Raw genomic sequence first — 23,033 nt, 5'->3', positions numbered from 1 at the left:
TTCTGGCTGGGCTCAGCCAATGGTAGTCTGTGGATGAGAGACCAGCAGAGAGAGAAGTCAGGGTATTTATTCCCCTGGCTCCCTCCACAGACCAGTAATATGATTGAGAGTCCCTGCTCTTCTTGAGGAGGTCCCTTTTCCAAAGCTCTCTCTCTCCTGGTTCAGATGACTATCTTCTCTGTCCATTCAGGCCTAGGGGTGGTGATAGCTCCTCAGTTGTTAGTAGCCCCTGGTCCCCATGCTGTCTCCTGTGGTTCTCCTACACCACCTATACCATTAGATAGAAACCCTCTTCAAATTACTCTAATTTGGGGCACCTCGGGGGCTCAGTCGGTTAAGCATCCGACTTCGGCTCAGGTCATGATCTGATAGTTCGTGAGTTCAAGTTCCGCACTGGGCTCTGTGCTGACAGCTCAGAGCCTGGAGCCTGCTTCGGATTCTGTGTCTCCATCTCTCTTCGCCCCTCCCCTGCTTGCGCTCTCTCTCTCTCTCTCTCTCTCTCTCTCTCTCAAAGTAAATAGACAAACATTAAAAAAATTCAAATTACTCTAATTTGAGCGTTCCATCTGTTTTCAGTTGGGACCCTGATGGAGACATTTGCCAAATAACGATTCTTTGGGTGGACTTCAGGAGAGAGAGAGAATGTGAATTATTGTCTTGTGTGCCTAAAGCCTGAAGTATAGACTTGAGACATATCTGTCCAAGCATTTAGGCAAGAGCTCCGAGTGTACACGCTCAGCCCCATTCCACCCTTCCGCTCTATTTCTTTTGGATTTGCTTTGCACACAGGCATGTTCTCCACCTGGCAACCCCCAGCAGTCCCAAGCTTCTCTCCACCTGATGTCAAGTCCAAAGGTAGGTTCATCTGTTTCCCAATGGACTCAACAAAGTTCCAGGATTCTCATTGACTCGGCATGAGTTACAAGTCTAATCTCAAACCATTCCCTGTGACCAGAGGGATAGAATAAGGAACTTGCCAGACCTGAGTCACATATCCGCCCCTGGAGCTTGAAATAGAGGTGTCAACCCCACCCAAATCACGCGGCCTGAGAGTGGGGGAGGGCTGTTGCCAAAAGACAGTGAGGGTACTCTAACCAAAAGAGTAGGCATGGCTGCCCAGGAAGCAAAACTACACGAGTCTATAACGCCTGGCTGTGTGAATTCTGATACATGACCCACCCTCTGGAACTTTGGTGTCCTCTCCTCCGAGAGCACTAAAAATAGCTAACGAATATTGAGCAGCTATTGTACACAAGGCCCTAGGCTAAGGGTTTTAAATGAATTTTTGTTTGGCAGGGACCATTATTTCCCCCACTTTATCGATGAGCAAACCAAGAGTTGGAAAAGTAAAGTCGCGTTTCCGGGATTGCAAAAGCCTAGATGTAGCTAGAATTTGAACCCAGATTTGTCTGACCCAAGCACGCACCATTATAACAGACTGCCTCTCATTTTGGAGCCCAGCTTGCAGGGGTGTTGGAGGATTCAAAGAGATACGATAAAAATAACGTATCCAACATTTATTGTACTCTTACTGGGCTCTACATGGATTCATATTCATATTCCCTGCCACAGCTCTCTCAGCCCTGAAAGCACCTGGCACAGCCCCTGGCCCGGTAGGAACTCAGAGTGGCTTCTCTCTCCTCCTCCTGCCTGCCTTTTCTTTTCACGTTGGTTCAAGTATCTCTGCAGCGTTGACCATTCTTGGTTCTTTGATGTTGCACAGGGTCTCTGAGCCATTTCCCCGGTTGCCTAGAAGCTGAGAAGAACCAGGTTCAGGGCCTCAAGATATTGGAGAAGTCCTGATAGGGGGACAGGGCCCAACCAGAGGAGAGCAGGAGGGAAAACGGATATAGGGATGTGATGTGATGTGATGTGATGTAACGTCACCGCATCAGTGTTTTCCCCCTGAGCAGCTTTGGACACTTCTCTGGAGGACTGGGGTTTACCCCTATTGGGGAAGTGAGAGGCAGAGGCCTGATGAGTTCAAGGTTTCCCAGCTAGCTGGTGTGAAGACAGATATACATTGTGGTTTGCTCTCCAATCCCCCGCATTTCTTCTTTCTGAGTCTGGTTGTCCATATTCTTTGACTCTTCCTCTATTCTCTCTGTCCAGTCAGGTGCCAGGCCTTGGCGTTTCCCCCAGAGGACTGTTGTTACCTGAGAGATTGTTTGTTGAGAACTTTGGTTGAGTTTTCTCCATTCGGGGTTGAGGGTAGAGGCTGTATCTTTCTTTTTTCTGTTTCTAGCCACCGAGGAATTGAACTTAATCATAGTGATGATTTATTCAAAGCCTCCCATGAACGAGTTACTTTACTGTCAAATTTGATCCTCACAACGACCTTGTGTTATAGCTACTGCTTTTTTAAAAAAGTTTATTTATTTTGAGAGCGGTGAGGGGCAGAGAGGAGGAGACAGAGAATCCCAAGCAGGCTCCGCACCGTCAGTGTGGAGCCCGACGTGGGGCTCGAACTCACAAACTGTGAGATCATAACTTGAGCCGAAACTAAGAATCAGATGCTTAACCGACTGAGCCACCCAGGTGCCCCAGTTGCTACTGTTGTTATTCCTATGTGACAGAAGGGTCAAGTGCATCTCTGGGAAGTTAGGTGACTTGTCTAGGGTCACAAGGCTAGCAAGTAGCTGAATGGTAAGCTAGTGAGTAGTTTGGGCCTCTCTCTTGAACTCCAGACTCACGTGTCCCAGCTGCCTATTCGACACATTCTCTTGAATGTCCAACGGGCATCTGAGAATGAACATGCCCAAGACTGAGTTCCTGATGTCCACTCCCTCCTATCCGCTCAGCTAATTGCAACTATATCTTTCACTTGCTCAGGACAAAAACTTTGAGTTATCTTTCACTTCTTTCTCATCCGTCGTAGCGCTAATCCATCAACACATTCTGCCAGCTCCTCCTTCAAAATCCCGACAGAATTGACCACTTCTCACTCTCTCTACTGCTCCCTGTCTGGTCCAACCTATCATCATAAGCCGCTGGTTTCCCTGCTTCTTTCTGCCTTTGCCTTCTTTAATCTGTTCTCAGCAGAGTCAGATGTCACCCTTCTGCTCAAAACCCTTCAGCGGGTAAGTTGATGAGTAAAAGTCAAAGTCCTTACTCTGAGCTATGGGGGATTATCTGAGCTGGTTTCCTGAGACTTCTCTTACCTCATTTCCGGTCTCCCCTCCCCACCATCACTCTGCTACCCGTGCTTTTCCTCAGACCATGCATTCTTACTTGACAGCTTTTGCACGTGCTGGTCACCCTGCCTGGGGGAATCTCTTCCCCAAAATTCTCAACATGACTTGCTTCCGGATCTCTTTTAGGTCTTTCCTCCAATGCCATCTTCCTGGCGGGGCTTGTCCTGGTCACTCTATCCAAAATGTCACACCCTCCAATAATATTTCCTGCTCTCTTTCCCTGCGTTATATATATTTTTCTCCTTAGGACTTACCATCATCTAAGATAACATATATCCTGGTTTATTGTCAGTCTTCCCATTAAAATATATGCTCCATTATACCAGGGTTTTGGTCCCTTTTTTTTTTTTTACTGTTGAACCCCCAGCTCCTTTAGCAATGCCTGGCACATACTGGGTGCTTAAATATCTGTTGAATAAATGTATGAATGAATGGAATTAGAGGGAGAGATGAGGGCTGTTGACTTATTCCATTGCTCCATGCTACCTCTCCAAACCCAATGGCTCTGTGATATACAAGTAGTTATTGGATGGAATTCATACTAGGCTGGGGTTCTTGGGGAGTCAATTAAATAACACCCTCCATGCTTCAAAATGTTCTGAGCCACTTGAGAAATAAGATGAGGGAATGAGGCGTATGAAAACCAAAGCAGCAGTATCGATAAAGCTGATATTGGAGTTTGTGGATAGGTGCTTCCTAATAGTGACCCCAGAATTGGGCCACCTTAACCACCCACTCACAGGCAATGGCTGATATTGCAGAATTTAAGGCATACAGAAAGAGAGAGAATGCCTCCTCCAGGAAGAGAGGAGTGTGCAGAACTGCATGCATCAGTTCTTTATTCCAAACACACAGATCAATTAAATAGCTTCTTTCTTTTAGGGGAGGAGTGAGTCGCAGGCAGAAAGAAGCCAAGAGGACCACACTAATGGCTGCCTTTCCCGTGGAAGGGAAACCTCAGGAGGAGGCTAAGAGTATTTCACATATAACAATCCCCAATTAAAAAAAATAATAGTAGCTTTATTGGTATACAATTCACACACTGTACAATTCACTCTTCTAAAGTATGTAAGTCAGCGGTGTTTAGCATGTTCACAGTTGTGCAACCATCACCACCCTCTGATTCCAGAATATTTTCATGGCTCCCAAAGAAACCCCATACTTACTAGCAGTCACTCCCCAACCCCCACCAACCCTTGGCAGCCGCTAATCTACTTTCTGTTTCTATGGGTTTGACTCTTCTGGCTGTTTTCTGTACATGGAATCATAAAAGATGTGACTTTTATGATTGGTTTCTTTCATTTAGCATAATGTCTTCGAGGTTCATTCATTTTGTAGCATGTGTCAGTATTTCGTTCCTTTTTATTACAAATAATATTCTATTGTACGGACATGCCACATTTTGTTTATCTGTTCACTAGCTGATGGACATTTGGGTTGTTTCCACTTCTTGACCATTGTGAATACTGTTGCTATTAACATTCATATACACATTTTTGTGTGGCTATGTTTTCATTTCTCCTGGTTATATACCTAGGGGTGTAACTCTATGTGTAACATTTTTTTTTTTCAACGTTTATTTATTTTTGGGACAGAGAGAGTCAGAGCATGAACGGGGGAGGGGCAGAGAGAGAGAGGGAGACACAGCATCGGAAACAGGCTCCAGGCTCTCAGCCATCAGCCCAGAGCCTGACGCGGGGCTCGAACTCACGGACCGCGAGATCGTGACCTGGCTGAAGTCGGACGCTTAACCGACTGCGCCACCCAGGCGCCCCATCTATGTGTAACATTTTGAGGAGATGCCAAATTATTTTCCAAAGTGGCTGCACTATTTTACATTCCCGCCAACAGTGTACAGGATTATGAAGGCTCTAATTTCTCCACATCTTCACCAACACTTATTATCATCTTTTTTTTTTTTTTTAATTTTAGCCATCTTAGTGGGCGTGAAGTGGTATCTATCTCATTGTAATTTTGATTTTGCGCATCTTTTCATGCGCTTATTGGCCATTTGTGTATCTCCTTTGGAGAAATGTTTTTTTCAAATTATTTGCTCGTTTTTAAATTGAACTATTCTTATTGTTGAGTTTTAAGAGTTCTTTATGCATTCTAAATACAAGTTCCCTTATTTGGTATATGATTTGCAAGTGTTTTCTCCCATTCTGCGGGGTGTCTTTTCACCGTCAAGAGATGGTGTCTATTGAAACACAAAAACTTTTAATGTTTAGAAAGTTCGGTTTATCTAATTCTTTCTTTTGTTGCTCATTCTTTTGGTTTCATATCTAAGAAATGATTACCTGACCCAATGTCATGAGGGTTTACTCCTATTTTTTTTTTTTAAGAGTTTTTGGTTTTAGCTCTTACATTTAGGTCTATGATGCATTTTTTCCTATGATGCATTTTGAATTAATTTGTTTGTATGGCACGAATAGGGGCCCAACTTCATTCTTTTACATATGGATGTCCAGTTGCTGTCTTCATATTTTTGTCTAAAATTCATTGACCATAAATATAAAAAAAAAAGACTGACTTGTATACTTTAGAAGAGTGAATTGTATAGTATGTGAATTGTATATCAATAAAGCTATTATTATTTTTTTAATATGGGGATTGTTACATGTGAAATACTCATAGCCTCCTCCTGATGTTTCCCTACCATGGAAAAGGCATCCGTTAGTGTCATACTCTTGGCTTCTCTCTGCCTGCATAAATATAAGTTTATTTCTAGACTCTAATTTCTATTCCATTAATCTGTATGTTTATTTAAAAAAATTTTTTAATGTTTTTATTTATTTTTGAGACAGAGAGAGACAGAGCATGAGCAGGGGAGGGGCAGAGAGAGAGGGAGACACAGAATCTGAAGCAGGCTCCAGGCTCTGAGCTGTCAGCACAGAGCCCGACGCGGGGCTCGAACTCCCAGATTGTGAGATCATGACCTGAGCTGAAGTCGGATGCTAACCGTCTGAGCCACCAAGGTGCCCCTGTATGTTTATTTTTATATCAGTATCACACATTATTTCAGCTATGTAATAGGCTATATAATACGTTTTGAAAATTTGTTTTGGCTATTCTGTGTCGCTTGCATTTCCATACAAATTTTAGGGTCAGCTTGTCAATTTCTACAAAAAAAGCCAGCTGAGATTTTGACGAGCATTGATCGCATTGGAGATGTCGATCAGTTTGGGAGCCGTTATCATCTTACTCCTCGCAATGCTCTGTTTATTTCCATCCATGAACCTAAGATTCCACACCCCTGCCCCGATTTACCTGTATTCAGTTTTTCTTTAAATTTCTTCATTGTTTTATAGTTTTCAGTGTACACGTTTTGTACCTCTTTTCTTAAATTTATTCCTAAATATAATATTCTTCTTGTTGCTGTTTTAAATGAAATTTTCTCAATTTCTAGATTGTTCATTGCTAGTGATTATGGGCTGAATGCTTATGTCCCTACCAAATTCATGTTGAAATCCTAAAACCCACTGCGACGGTATTAGGAAGGGAGGGGGCCCTTTCAGAGCGTGATTAAGTCCCACCCTCATGAATGGGATTAGAGCTCCTATGAAAGGGACCCCAGAGAAAATCGCCAACTGCAGCCTGGAAGAGGGCTTTTACCAGACCCCAAGTATGGTGCCCCAACTCTGATTTCAGATTTCCCACCTCCAGAACTCTGAGGAATAAATTTTTGGTTTTTGTGTCACCCAGTCTATGGTATTCTTTGACAGCAGCCTGGACAGACTAAGACACTAGCACATAGAAATTCAACTGATTTTTGCGTGTTGATCTTGTGTCCTGAAAACTTGGTCAACTTATTTATTAGGTCTAATTGTGCGTGCGTGTGTGTGTGTGTGTGTGTGTGTGTGTGTATTCCGTAGGATGTTCTATATGTAAGATCATGTTATCTGCAAATGGAAAGAGTGTTACTTCTTACCTTCGAATCTAGGTGCCTGATCTCTGACTCTTATCCTTATCCTTATGTCTTTCTTCTCACACATAGCCTTTAGCTAATCCCCCTCGTGTTTTGCTTTTAATTTGGAGTAGGAATCTGGAGACTTACGTTCTGAGCCAGCTCTGGCTGCTGATCTATTCCTGTTTCTGTAGGTACAAAAATCTTTGAAGAAATGACAAATTAAACTGAAATTACACATGAAAATTGTAAGTTTTTCTCCCTGTATCTACCACATACCAGGCCCCATATTCAGCAGGGCCATCACAATGTTCATCTCTAGAGGGTGCCCATCATATAAAAGGTAACATGAATAATGCCCCCTGGAGGTGTGTGGCAAGATTGTCCTGATACTAAATGCTTATCTTTAATCCTCACAACAATGCCATGAGACTGATGTTACTAATACCCTTGTAGATGTAAGAAAATTGGGGTTCGGAGTAGCTAAGTGGTTTACTCAAGGTCATGTAATTGGTAAATCTCAGAGTCTAGCTTTGAACCCAAGCCTTTCTGATGCCATTATATCAAACTGTCTTCTGGGAAATATTATTTGAAAATTTCAAAATTAATTGAAAAAGCCATACATGTACGTGGTGAAGAATTTAACATTATACAAAGATATAGTGAAAGTAGTTCTCTTTCCTATTGCCATGATCCTCAGTCCTTTCTTCCCTAGAGGCAGTCATTATTATTCGTTTCTGCTGTTTCCTTCTCATTTATTTATTTTTTTCAACGTTTATTTATTTTTGGGACAGAGAGAGACAGAGCATGAATGGGGGAGGGGCAGAGAGAGAGGGAGACACAGAATCGGAAACAGGCTCCAGGCTCTGAGCCATCAGCCCAGAGCCCGACGCGGGGCTCGAACCCACGGACCGCGAGATCGTGACCTGGTTGAAGTCGGACGCTTAACCAACTGCGCCACCCAGGCGCCCCTGCTGTTTCCTTCTGATTGTATATCTAGAAACTTATTTCTCCAGTTATACAGATCCTTATTGAAGACACATACACTCACACGTCTTGACTCTTACGCATCTTTCTTTTTTTTAAACTTAATGAATCTTGGAAATCATTCTATAACAGCACATACTGATCCACCTTATTTGTTTAAGTTTATTCATTTGTTTATTTTTAAGTAATCTCTACACCCAAAGTGGGGCTCAAACTCAAACCCTGACATCAAGAGTCGCATGCTCTTCTGGGGGCACCTGGGTGGCTCGGTTGGTTAAGCGTCTGACTCCGGCTCAGGTCATGATCTTGAGGTTTGTGAGTTCGAGCCCTGCATTGGGCTCTGTGCTGACAGCATGGAGCCTGGAGTGTGCTTTGAGTTCTGTGTCTCCCTCTCTCTCTCTCTGCCCCTCCCCGGCTCATTCTCGGTCTGTCTGTCTCTCAAAAATAAGTAAAAATTAAAAAAAAAAAAAAAAAAAAAGAGTCGCATGTTCTTCCAACTGAGCCAATCAGGTGCCCCCGGATCCACCTCGTTTTCGAAACAGCTACATACTATTCCATTTTGTCCAAATGTTCCCACACAGAGGGATATTTAGATTGTTCCAGTCTTTTGCTGATACAAGCAATTCTGCAGCAGACATCCTTATATGAATTTATTTGTACATGTCAAACTACTTTGGAAAGACCTTAAAACGTGAAAGGAACCATACAAAGACAAGGGCTTTCGTGATAGGGGTGATTGCAGTTGTCTTCCCGCAACACGGTCTTCTACTCTCTCGAGGCCCAAGTCCTGACCGTCAGCGCTTTCTAGTTGACAGGAAAGCTCTCCACCGCTTGCTCTAGCAGTTGGAATAGAGCATCTCCCAGGATTCTCCGGCGTGGAGTGGACAGCATTGTCCAGATGGGTTTGCAGGCATGGTTAAGCCTGGGTCTTGGTCTGTTCTGGGGAGAGGTGCCGAGCTACTGATACTGGGGTGCAGCTCACCGAGGACTGCAGGGGTAGCCAGAAATCACACCTCTGGAGATGACCTTGGAGGGTGCACTGGGTGCAGTTTAGCTACATCAGGCTCTGACCTGTTTTCACCAGGAGAGGGCAGTAGTGAGCTGCCTAGCACGGAAGGCTGTCTTCCCTGTACAAGTCACTTCTGTCTCCCGCAGCTCCACAGAGGACTGAGCAGGTAAGCCTCTCTATTCTTGACGGAGGAAGATGTGTTAGAGGAAATCTGGTAGAACATGCATCTTGGACAATAGAAGACAAAATAAAATCAAGCTAACCTCCCCTGCCCCATGAAAATAGTTTTTTCTTTTCTTTTCTTTTCTTTTTTTAAATGTTTTATTCATTTTCTGAGAGAGGGGGGTGGGCGAGAAGGGGCAGAGAGAGAAAGAGAGAGACACGGAATCCAAAGCAGGCTCCACGGCCCGGAGCCTGACGTGGGGCTCGAACTCACGAACCATGAGATCATGACCTGAGCTGTAGTCAGACGTTTGACTGACTGAGCCACCCAGGCACCCCCGTTTTATTTTTTCTCATAAATATAATACACACACATTATAAAAACGTCAAACAATATATGAGTATAAAGAAGAAGAAAAAAAAACTGCCTGAATTCCCATGGCATGAAGTAACCACTATTCTTTTAGGATTTTTTTTTTTTAAGTTTATTTATTTTGAGAGAGAGAACACAGTGGGGAAGGTGCAGAGGGAGAGAGAGGGAGAGACAGTGAATCCCAGGCAGGTTCCACACTCCCAGAGCAGAGCCCAATGCAGGGCTCAAACTCACAGACTCGGAGATCATGACCTGAACCGAAGTCAGACACTTAACAGACTGAGTCACCCAGGCACCCTGTAACCTGTCTTTCCTGTAACTTGGAAAATGTTGTGGACATCTATCTTTGTCAATACTTTTAACGTTAGAGGCCTCAGGACTTGCACTTACATAAATGCTTCTTAAAATTTTCCACCCAAGTTACCCCAAAGGCAGAGAAGATGAATGAACGCATTGCTGGGTGGTTGGTGTGTGAGACGGTGTGAGGTGCTGGAATGTAAGAAAGCGAGAGGAACGTCTTTGAAATATTGGGCTCCTACCTTAAAACTCAGACAAATGTTGCATTAAATCCCATAACATCCTTCATCCCACCCCCTTGTTTATTTTTTATTTATAAATATTGTGGTTTTTTTCGCTCCCCAATCTTCATAATATCCTATTGTGTGTATATACGTAGCATCATCTATTAAACAAAACACAGTGATGGACATTTAAGTCACTTCTAGTTTTTCTCTAACATAAACACTACTGCACTTATGCATATATATTTTCTTTTGTTTGACTATGTTATTAGAACACAGTTCCAGAATGGGCACGTTTAAAAATAACGATAGGGTTGCCTGGGTGGCTCAGTCAGTTAAGCATCAGATTCTTGATTTCTGCCCAGGCCATGACCTCACGGTTCATGATAGCGTGGAGTCTGCTTGGGATTCTCTCTCTCTCCTCTCTCTCTCTGCCCCTCCCCCTGCTCGCGCTTTCTCTCTCGAAAGAAATAAAAACTAAAAAAATACAAATAAAAATAAAGATATTCCTTCCCTCCTCAATGCTTTTGAAAAATCGGTGCACATGACATGAAAAGGGTGCCGATAGGGACAGAGCTTGTATCTTTAAGCTTCCTTTGCTCGCCCTGTGTGGGACCCACCAACGGACTGGTTCTAGGCTGGTACCCAGTCTCTCTCCTGCATTCAGCTCACACCGATTATAATGGGTTCTTGGGGGCCCCCAAGTGTGCTAAGCTCGTCTTTCCATCTTATCTCAGTCTTCACAATAACCCAGTTGGGTAGGCATTAGTATTCCCATTTTCCAGAGGAGGAAGCCAGTTCAATGAATCCAGGGGTTTTGGCCACCATTGAGGGTGTCCTGATTCAGGAAGCCAGGGTGTTTGTCAGCCTAGAGAACAGGACACTTAGCAGCAGACTTGTTCCTGGGCCGGTTGTCTAAAAGCCATTTAGTTACAAGTAAAAACAATGCAAAACAAAACACCACTCGAGCTATTTTAAGTTATAAAAAAAAACAACAACCAAAAAACAAAACAGGGGAGGGTGATGGCAGGGGAGAGCATTATGCGAATCCTGAGAAATCTCATGGAACCCAAGAGGAGAAGTAATTAGTCTCAGGAGGGACGAGGAGGCCGCCTGTACTCGCTCGCTCTCTTTCTCCTCTCTGTCTCTCTGGGAAAACATGGCCTCCAGCCTCTGCTTCCCTGTGTGCGGCAGCCTCATTCTTGTCCTTCGGCAGATCAGCTTCCCTGCCGCTCTGTGCCTGTGACCTTCTCCCAGCTCCCAATTTTACATCCCTCAGTTTAAGCACGCGGCTCTGTCGCTAACAGAACAGTTAAGGGCTTGGCTGCAGGCACAGCTAGATCCACTTGCGCAAAAAATACCGTTAGGAACCCATCTCTTTCCCTTTCTCAGACCTTTTTCTGTGTTATTCCTAGGTAGGCTTTCCTCTCATGGTGGTAACATTACCACTGGCAGTTCTAGCCTTGTAGTCTCGTGACCTAGCTTCCGGTGTGGAAAGCAAATGTCTCCTTTCCAAAAGTTTCAGCTCTGATTGGCTTTGATTGAGTTATATGCGCATCCTGAGCCAATCACAATATTCAGGGGGTAGCTATCTCTGATTGGCTAGCCCCAAGAGTCACATGACCATCCCTACAGCGGAGGGGGGGGGTCAACCACAAGGGACAAGGGGGGGGGAGGACAGTTCCCCAAAGGAAAAATAGGGTTATTAACAGACATTCCAGAACCTACTGTTTTAAAACAGTGGATTGAGATTTGTACCAGTAACCTCCAAGGGTATGTTAAAGAATCCTGGGGGTGCCTGGGTGGCTCAGTCGGTTGAGCGTCCGACTTCAGCTCAGGTCATGATCTCCACCTCGCGGGGTTTGGTGGGTTAGAGCGAGTTGGGCTCTGTGCTGACAGCTCAGAGCTCGGAGCCTACTTATGATTCTGTGTCTCCCTCTCTCTTTCTCTGCACCTCCCCTGCTGGCACTCTGTCTCTGTCTCTCTCCTTCAGAAATAAATAAACATTAAAAAAAAAAAAAAAAAAAAAAAAAGAGTCCTGGTGGAAGGGGGCGCCTGGGTGGCCCAGTCGGTTAAGTGTCCAACCTTGGTTTTCAGGTCATGGTCTCATAGTTCATGAGTTCGAGCCCGCGACGGGCTCTGTGCTGACAGCTCAGAGCCTGGAGCCTGCTTCCGATCCTGTGTCTCCCTCTCTCTCTGCCCCTTCCCCACTCACACTGTCTCTCGCACGTTAAAAAAAAAAAAAAAAAAAAAAAGAATCCCGGTGGAAGGCAAAGAGATGCCTTTCATTTTTTTTATTCAGTATCCGTGAGTTGAGGGTCTTACTACCTGTGCTCAGCACCGTGTGAGGCACGGGATACACGAGCGAGTCAGATAGACAAGGTCCTTATTTTCACGGAGACTAAATTCCAGTAGTGTACCAACAAATAGATGTTTCTTGAGCGCCTACCAGGTACAAAACACACACTTCCTTTCTAAAGAGAGATAAAATGTGGTTTTACGATATACCAAGGCAGATAAAATAGCCATCCGTCAGAAGAGCAAATGGTAAATGCCCAGAGAGTTACACGAACAAGAAAGTGTTCTGAGAGAGAAGGCTGGGCTGAGACCGAATGCTACTACTGATGACAGAAATGACAGCAATGGCTAATGTTCATTCAGTGCGTTGCTGGGTGTCAGGCTAAGAGCCTTCTGAGCAATATCTCCTTTAATCCCAGTAACAACCCTATTAAAAATGTACCCCATGTTGCAGAGGAAGGAACTGAGGCTCAGAGAGGTGAAGTGACTTGCTCACCGTCACTCAGCTGAGGAGTCGTAGACTCCGCCCTTGAACCCAGGTCTGTCTGACTTCAGGGCCCGTAACTTTATCAAAAAACCCTGGGCCTAGGAGGAAGAACAGGAGATGAGATGCTGGGCCAGCAGATGTGGGCAAGGACCACATATCCCTGGGGGGGCAAGGAGCCAGCAGGATCAGGCTTTGTTCTCTCTGTGCAGAGGGCTTTCTCCGCTTCTCCATACACGCGGCAGAAAGTGGCCATCCCCAGCTTTGGGTCCGGTGCTTAAACCCTACTCCCTGGTGCTGACTACAAACTGACAGCCCTGTACGCCAGATATGATGCACAAGATATGCTTAGCTGGTGGCATTTAAAAGAATGGGTTAGTGCCCAAAATTTGAAAATTGGTAAATTTCACATTAAAAAAAAAAAAAAACAAACCTGGAAAATCGGAATATGCGACAAGCCTGGGCTTATATTCCCATGGCAACCATCTGCTGTCTTTAGACGAGGCACATACTCTCCGTTTGCTTGGGCTCTCTCACGCGTTTTTATTACTGACGTAACCCTTGGGGGGCATTTGGACTAGAGTGGCCGTATCCCAGTTTCACAGTCCCAGGAGATAGAATTCAGCTCAGCGTGGGTCGGATGTGCACCTCTGGTTCAAGACATCCTGGGGATAGCAGGGCAGGCTTCGGTGAGGTCAACGTGGGCATCTCGGGGAAAGTCTTCAGCAAGGTCTGTGGGTAACAGTGGGTCCTCAGGAAGAGGACTGTAGCTGGGCAGACCCTCGAAGACAGGTCCAGTCAAAGTGGGGGGAAGACTGAAGGCCTAGAGCCCACTTATAATAAGCTGCGTGGTGATCTAGGCTTCAGGTCATGATGAAGGCAGAAACCAGGGGGATGGGAGGGAAAAGGGGAGACTGAGAAGATGTGAAGAGCATGGTGGTTTTGTATGCAGGGCAGGGGGCGGGGGGGGGGAGGCAGGGTGACGTTTGAGCCTCTGGCTTGGGTAACAGGGTGAAAAGGTGGTGTTGGTAGGCAGGTGACATTTGGAGGAGAGATCGGGGCTGGAGATACAGTGTGGGAAGTCGCCAGCAAAGAGGTGAAGTTAAAGACTCGGACACAGGTTAACCCTGCAAGGGGAATGCAGACCGGGAGGGGAAAGGGCTAAGTAAGAGCAGAACCAGGGAGCAACCTTTAAGGAAGGGAGAGAAACCCGTATCCCATACCAAAAAGTGCTGGCTGCAGAGGGAGGAGGACAACCGGATGGCTGTGGCCTCAGAGAAACCCAGGAAGGAGACTTTAAAGACTAAGGTGGGGTCAGTAGTGCTGGGTGTTTAGAGAGGGCGGGAAGGAAAGGCCTGGAGGCAGTCTTTGTCAATTAAGAGGTCATCGATGAGCATGATGGTGTGGGAGTGGCTGGGTTAAGTTGCTGGAGGCTGAGAAATTAGTGGGTGGGGAGGCTGGGAGGCAGGGTGTCCACTCTCCCTAGGACTGGGGTGTGGAGGGACGGAGAAAGTTTGTCCAAGAGCTCGTGTCAAACAAGATTCCGTGGGAAGGCCTGGCGGCAGGCTGCTAATGTCTTGTTCCCGGCACCCACCTGGGAGGGCCTGGGGTCAGGTGCTGGCTTGTTTGTGGCACCCGCGTGAAAGTTCAGCCTAGGGACCAACAGAGGGAATTGCCCTGAGAGGAGAGCAACCCGACTTTGTGGCTGGGTTTTCCCCATTCTGCATCTGGTTTCCTTGACCCCACCGATTGTCTTGGGCTGGTTTTGCTGAATGACTCAGGAGTTTGAGCAAGCTTTGCTACTCGGTTTCACAGCTCTGGGGGAGGGGAGGTCAGATTCTTTCCTGATAACTGGGAAACAGTCATTAGATATTGAAAGAAGGACAATTGGGCCCCAGCTTCAGAGAAAAAAAATGTCCTCTAAGCACTAGAGAATTCTAGTGCTTGGATCTGGGAGCAAATAGCTGATGCTGAGATGCTTTTCCTCTCTGCCTCCCTACCCCCTCCAGGTCTGAATAAAAATAACAATATCTAACAGTCATTGAGTGCTTTTACTCACAGGGCCCTGCACTGTCTGTGGGCCTATAGGCTTTATCTCTGAAGTCGACTACTCTCATTATCCTGTTTGACAAGAGGAAGTTGAGAGTGAGAGACAGGAAGTGGCTGGCCTGGGGCATCCAGCCAGTAGTTGCAAGAGCTGAGAATTGACTGCCAAAAGCCATGTTCTTTACCACTAGGCACCACTGCCCTTCTTAGGATGTCTCTAGGTGACCCAGCAAGGCTGAGGGTTTGGTGAGGGGCCCTCCCAGATGAAGATCCTGCACAAATGATAGGAAAACAAACTTCTTTCCAGCTAGGATTTCTATTGGGGAGGAAGGGACAGGATCCCCTGAGCTTGTTCAGAGGCTCCATGTCACCTGAGACCCCTTCCCGTGGCTCCCTCCCCACAAGCTTCTAGGTTCAGGGATAAAAGGCCTATTCATCGGGACTCAGAGAGCTGGGTCTGGAAGTTGGCCCTGGCAGCGGCCAGGGATTAGTCCCTCCCTCCCAGAGCCTGCCTTCCCTGCCCCTCCCTCTGGACTCACACCTGGTATCTTTTTCTGGTGTCCCGGAGCCAGGGCACACGAGGCCCAGGTGGGCACAGTGTAGCTTTGTCACACAATTTCATGTGCTGTGTGGCCCTGTTGTCAGCGCACACTTGCAAGGGTTCCTGTGGAATCCAGCCTCCGGTAAACACCCAAAGAGGAGGAAGTGGGCCAAGCAATGAGCCTGTGATTGCATCAGGACTGACGCACTCCCTGCCTCTCCCCACCTCACTCGCAGGGAAGCCAATGGGGCCAGGCCCAGGCCCTCTCCCCTTCATTCAGCCTGGGAGAGAGGCTAACAAGGCCAAGGTGATAAAGGGGATGCTGGGGAGGGAGGGATGTGCACCTCAAGCTGCACCTTCCTTGGCCTGGGAGAGAAATAGCCAACACTGTTGAAATCTAGAGAAGGCACAGAGGGAGAGTGGCTAGAGGAAAGGCTCCAAAAAGGCTGGGAAAGTAATGTTTACAGAATGTGAACCAGGTGCCATGTGACAATAGCAATAATATCTGACTTAGGACACATCAGGAACAGGAGCTCTACTGCTGTAATAAGTAACTAGAATTTTGCTATCGGCTGGTGCTATGTGGTTTACGCACATTATCTCATGTAATTCTAGCACTACTCTTATGAGTTACTATGATTATGATTACTAATTTTTTTAATGTTTATTTCTGAGAGAGAGAGAGAGAGAGAGAGAAAGAGAGAGCATGAGCAAGGGAGGGGCAGAGAGAGAGGGAGACACAGAATCCGAAGCAGGCTCCAGGCTCCGAGCTGTCAGCACAGAGCCCAATGCGGGGTTCAAACTCATGAACTGTGGGATCATGACCTGAGTGGAGGTTGTACGCTTAACCAACACTAAAATGTTTTTTTTAGTGTTTATTTTTGAAGGAGAGAGAGACAGAGCGGGAGTGGGGGAGAGAGTGAGGGAGACACAGAATCTTCTGAAGCAGGCTTCAGGCTCTGAGCTATTAGCACAGAGCCTGACGTAGGGTTTGAACTCAGGAGTTGTGAGATCACGACCTGAGCTGAAGTTTGACGCTTAACTGACTGAGCCACCCAGGTGCCCCTATCGTGATTACCCTTCTAAGGTGAGGAAACTGGCTCAGCAGGGCTAATGTTCTCCAGAGTCACTCAGTTGAGCATTGGAGAGTTGAGTTTTGAATCTGGGCCTGTTTTTTGCTCCATCATTATATATTAATGAATGTAACTTTTCTCAGCAAGAGGTAAGGTAGTTATCATTAGCTTTGGTTTACAGATGGGGAAAGTGAGGCACAGGACGGTGAATTAATTTGCCTGGGGTCATAGTGCAAGTCTCAATTCTTGTCACCCTTAATCTGATGCCTTCATGCTCAAGGCAAAGGAATCCTGGGGCACCTGGGTGCCTCAGTCGGTTAAGCGTCTGACTTTGGCTCAGGTCATGATCTCACGGTTTGTTAGTTCGAGTCCTATGTCAGGCTCTGTGCTGATAGCTCAGAGCTTGGAGCCTGCTTTGGATTCTGTGCCTCCCTCTCTCTCTGCGCCACCCCCGCAAATAAATAAACATGAAAAAAAAAAAAAAAAAAAAAAAGGAATGGGGGAAGGAATCCTTGCTCCAGCGTTTCTAAGAGTCCTTCTCAGTGCAGTGTGGGTTTCATATAGTTTCTTTCCTCCCTGGAAGGTCACCTCTCTGGACAGTGATAGAACCGGCACCTGCCTCTGCAAAGTCACTTATACTGGCTCTGCTGACCCAGCTTTCCCTCTGGACTACACCTGTCTGAGAGTCAACTCTGGCTGTTAAGTCTTGTCTTTGTACCTGCTAGTGCTGGCCCAGACGAGGGCTTGTTTGAATGAATGGATTCGCCGAAGAGCTGGGATTTGAACCTAGGCCTTTTGGGCTCTGCCAGAGCCATTTCTGTTCCCTTACTGCAGACCCCTCTTACCCAGGAAGGACTTTAGTTACACAAGCTCAAAAGCAAATAGCCAAGACAGCAGACAAGCTAGCTTAGAATCCTTCCCTTGCCTCCCCTTTCCTTCTCCAGAAGCCAAGGAGAACCATGAAAGCTTAAATGTGCCCTGAACCAGTCTCAACCCCCAAGTCAAGGAATGCAAAAGGTGAGGAGTCGCCATGGAAACAGCAGTGCCCGGTGTGGTGGTGAATACTTACTCAGTTCCTGCAGCATCACCGAGGAAGGCCTGCCCAGTGCCTGTCTGTCTGAGGGTTTGCATTTTCTGGCTACAGGGGAGCCGCATTTCATTTGTTCCTCTTAATGGGACGTTACAGGAGACTTTTGCTTTTCATTGCTTCCAGTTTCTTATAAGTGGAAGGGGAGGGGGAAAAAAAACCCAACAACAAATATTTTCCTCTCCTCCCAAGCCACTCAGAGAAATGCCCAAAAAAACACCTGCATCCCCATCCGAGGCTCTGTCGCCACTGGTCACAAAACCCCATCATCACCTAAATTGCTCTATTTTAAAGGTTTGTGAAAACTGCATCAAATTGATTTTTCCCATATCACCCCTATCTGTTATTTCTGCGGTTTTTCTTCTCGAGTGCTGTATTTCCTGGGAACAGGAGAGCAAGTCTATATGAAAACTTGAGGCACTCTTATGTGGTTTGGGAACCAAAAACTAAAGGTGTGTGAGAGAAGACCAAATTGTTTTTCTTTCTTTTACTTTTTCAGGTATTTATGTATTTATTTTTACCTTGGGTCTGTTGAAAAAGATTTGATTCACAGATTCCAAACTTAATTTAGCTTTAGGACTTAACCAGTATTGAGCAGAGAATCTTATACAAGGACGGAAAGAACCTTAGGAGTCACTTGGCTCAGATATAACACTGTATGTTAATTATAGTTCAATAATAATAATTTTTTTTTAATTTTTTTTCAACGTTTATTTATTTTTGGGACAGAGAGAGACAGAGCATGAACGGGGGAGGGGCAGAGAGAGAGGGAGACACAGAATCGGAAACAGGCTCCAGGCTCTGAGCCATCAGCCCAGAGCCTGAGGCGGGGCTCGAACTCACGGACCGCGAGATCGTGACCTGGCTGAAGTCGGACGCTTAACCGACTGCGCCACCCAGGCGCCCCAATAATAATAATTTTTAAAAAATAAATCACTTGAAAAAAAAAATAAATCACCTGGCTCAGAGGTCCGCAGACTTTTAGATGTCAGTTATAGTCAAAAGTTTAAAAAATGAGGAGGGGGACCTAGAATTGGCTGCCAGCTTTTAGTTTGGCCAGACAAGAACATTAAAGAAAGATAACTCCCGGGGGTGCCTGGGTGGCGCAGTCGGTTAAGCGTCCGACTTCAGCCAGGTCACGATCTCGCGGTCCGTGAGTTCGAGCCCCGCGTCGGGCTCTGGGCTGATGGCTCAGAGCCTGGAGCCTGTTTCCGATTCTGTGCTTCCGTCTCTCTCTGACCCTCCCCGGTTTGTGCTCAAGAAAGATAACTCCCATGGACTACAACCACTGCTTCATAAAAGGACATTTTAATACCAAAAAAAAAGTAGAAAAGGTATACTCTCAGAATGAAAGACCGTCCTTTAAATTGAACAAGTGTAGCATATAAAAATTCACTTTATTTTACTTATTTATTAAAAAATTTTTAGTGTTTATTCTTAGAGAGAGAGAGAGAGAGAGAGAGAGAGAGAGAGAGAAAGAGCATGAGCAGGGAAGGGGCAGAGAGGGAGACCAGAATCCAAAGTAGGTTCCAGGCTCTGAGCTGTCACCACAGAGTCCGACACGGGGCTCGAACTCACGAACCGCGAGATCATGACCTGAGCTGTAGTTGGACGCTTAACCGACTGAGCCACCCAGACGCCCCCAAAATTCACCACTTTATTTTCCTCCTTTCCCCATGACCGAGTCTGAGGATGGCCGTTTGAGAACCAAATTTGGTTTATGGTTCCTACCAGTATTTCTTGGGGGTGGTGCCTTGGCCTTTGCTTGGATACCTCTGGTGGCTGGGGCACTGACTGCCTTACTTCTTTGGATAATTGAAGCTATGACTTCTTTCTCATCATTCCTGCCCTTCTTCAGGCTGCTTAGTGTCCCTCCTACATGCTCCCTTATCTCCCCTGAGGTTACCACTTTTGTGGTACTTATCTCAGAGGTGTTGTAATTGCCAGTTGACACATTCCTCCACAAGAGATTGTCAACTTCTGGAGGGCAGGATCCACCTCTGTTCACAGTTGGCTCCTCAGGCCCATCCCATGGCAGAAGTTCGTCAATAATTGTTGACTGAAGGAATGAATTTCTTGGCACCAGACCAATGATTTTGTGACATAAAGGTAAGAATAACCATGAAAACAACTAAAATGTGTTCAATGTGTACTATATGCTAAGCAGTTGATGTGATTTTGATCAGGAACAGGCTTTTATGTCAAGGCGTTTGGAATTAGACGAAAACGATACTTTATGAAGCGTCGTGTTTTAAAAGGAATAGTTTCTCTGGGAATTTATCATTCAGAATTCCCCTAAAAGGGCTCCAAGATCTATGTGCAAAAATGTCCCTTGCAGTACTGTTTGTAAATAGCAAAATATTGGAAGCAATCCAAATATCTATCACTAGGGAACCGGTTAAGTAAATTATAGTTTATCCATACTACGTAGGCAGCCTTTCAAAGAATAAAGTAGATCTATATGCACTGACATGGAAAACTGTCCGAGACATATTGTTAAGAGAAACAATCCCATTTTTGTTAAACATACACATGCGCGGGAGTGTGTGCATGCATGCATAAATGAATACACAGAAAAAAATCTGAATGTACAGAGAGAAAAGTCTAGAGAAACAATATAATACAACTTTTTTTTCAGAGAGGGAGAGGGAGTGAGAGAGAGAATCTGAGCCCAACCCTGAGATCACGACCTGAGCCAAAATCAAGAGTCAGACGCTTAACTGACTGAGCCACCCAGGCGCCCCTAATACAAAATGTTAATAGTGGTTCCTTTTCTGGGAATGATTGTGGAGGACTTTTACTTTATTAAATATTCATCCCTATAATTAAAAAATATTTATAAGAAGCATGTCTTATTTTTTAACAGCTTTATTAAAGCATAATTTACATACCATAAAATGCATATATTATTTTTAAGGTAGGGGGAGAACAGATTTTTTATTTTATTTTTTATTTATTTTTTGAAAGAGAGAGAGAGAGTGAGAGAGAGCAAGTGGGGGAGGGGCAGAGAGAGAGAGAGAGAAAAAAAAATCCTAAGTAGAATCCACACAGATGTGGTGGGGCTAGATCTTACTACCCTTGAGATCATGACCTGAGTCGAAATCAAGAGTCAGATGCTTAACCAACTGAGTTACCCAGTGCCCTGGGAGAACAGATTATTTATTTATTTATTTATTTATTTATTTATTATTATTATTATTTTTTTTTTTGAGAACAGATTTTTTAAAACACCACTGGAGGGGCACCTGGCTGGCTTAGTCGGTGAAGCACGTGACTCTTGGTCTCTTGGTTGTGAGTTCAAGCCTCACACTGGGCATGGAGCTTGCTTGAAAAAAAAAAAAACAAAACACCCACCACTGGAAGGAAAGGCTTCTAACATTGAGGCTAATCTAGTCTTTTGTCCCTTTGCCTATAGGTCTGTTCCCTTCCCCACAGTGGGTCCTCTTACCCCTCCTCAGGCTCTCAATATCTCTGAGTGGCTGGGACATTCTTTTTCTTTAGCTGGGCTCATAAAAGGAGGCATTGCACTGGGTGACTTCTGCCATTCTTTCGGACATTAATTCAGGGAGGTTCATAGTCCAGCTCTCTCTCCCACCAAAACTCATTTTTAGGGAGGCTCTCATAATCTTGTTCTCATTACATGAAAATGGCTGGTGAAATCCAGTTAATTTTTTTTCCCTTGTAATGTTTGCATTTTAACAAAAGATGAACTCTATTTTGGCTTGAAACCAAGAAAGAAACCTCCAATTCTGTAGTTTATAGGCACACAAGCTAAGGATAGCGTAGGGGATATATTTTGGGTGGGGGGCAGGGTAACATTTTCAGCACCTTTGAAAACATACCAGTAGTCAAATTAGGATCACTGGTGGGGAGATGGGTACTCCAGGTTACCAGTAGGTATGATGGGGCCCACTGTGGCTGGGGTGGGATCGGGGAGGGGGGGGGAGGTCAACATTCTGGCCATAGCACTGGACAGAATTAAGACAACTGTGTACCATTGGGGAATGCATCTTCTCAATTTCACAATGTGACCTTGACTGCCCCATTTAACCTAGTGCTTTGATGTCTCAGTGTGTAGAAACATTATCACAGTCAGAGAGCACATATTAAACATTTATGTTCACACAGATAATCTAAGTCACTCTGAAAGAGGTTGCCATGATGAAAAGAGCTTACACTGTTAAACCAATGTGCAGGTGGGTAGGCTGTGAACACATTCTCATTAAGAGAGGCAGATGGCATTGTGGTTGAGGGTGTGGGGCCCTGGAAAAATACTCCCTGGGTTCAAATCCTGCCTCCATCATATACTGGCTGGGAGACTTTGGTCAAGTGGCTTTGCTGTTATCACACTTTCCCCATATCCTATATGGGGATAATAAAATGTTCCATCTCCTAGCATATTGAGAAATTTAAGTTAGTTAATACATATAAAATGCTTAGAACAGTACTTGGCTCAGTACGTGTTAGTTGTGAACATCATTACCTCCAAAACCCTTTGTTGTGTCAGGAGATGAGTTACATTTCCAACAGCTCTTGTTTCAGTTATAAATTCTTTTTTATTTCCCGACTGCCAAATGGGGAAGCTAAGTCTCGAGGTTATCAGAGAATGCTGTGAACGGAACCCAGAAGGCAGGGCAGCTCCAGAGGTTCAAGTTCTGGGGAGTCCACCGCTGACCCTCCGTACCGCCTGGAGCAGATCCCCACCTTGTCCGGGAGCAGTTGCCCCTATCCTTAGGAGGGTCCAATAAGGTGGCTGAGCTACCTTTTCTACGAAGTTTCTAAACTTTTCCCACTCCTTCGCCGCCAGGTCCTGAAGTCGTTTTCTCTTTGGTTTCCTGGCTGAAATCCAGCTACACCTGACTGCGGTGGAGATGGGGATCCTGAGAGCTGATTGGCCTCGGGAAGGTTCCTGAAGGAGGCCGCGGCCTTCCAGCGCACTCAGGCCTCAGCCGGGATTCAGCTCCAGCTCTCCAGCTCCTACCGGCTAGAGGCGAGGGAACTCTCTCCACCCGGGGACCCACCCGGAGCGAGCCTGGCCGTCGGTCGCAATTCACAGTTCCTCTCCCCCACCGCGGGGCTCCCCTCCAACAGCACGCACCGCAGGGAGCAAACTGCACGGGTCCGTGCTTGAATCCCCAGGCTTCCCGCAGCAGCTGATTGGCAGGGTGTGTGTGTGTGCGGAGGGGGGGGGGGGGTTCCTGCTGCCGGCCTTAACTGGGGCCCTGCCCCCTCCGCCTCCGCCCCAGTACAAGAGGGCTGTAAAATTCCGGAAGAGAGATTAGAAGCAGGGGATGGGTGGGGCGGTGAATCAGTACATTCCTTCCTCCCCCTGCCTCCTCCTCCCCGGTTATCAC

The sequence above is a fragment of the Leopardus geoffroyi genome, chromosome C1 (assembly GCF_018350155.1).
Source record: "Leopardus geoffroyi isolate Oge1 chromosome C1, O.geoffroyi_Oge1_pat1.0, whole genome shotgun sequence".
Taxonomy (NCBI): Eukaryota; Metazoa; Chordata; class Mammalia; order Carnivora; family Felidae; genus Leopardus; species Leopardus geoffroyi.
This window is presented reverse-complemented; position numbering follows the sequence as displayed.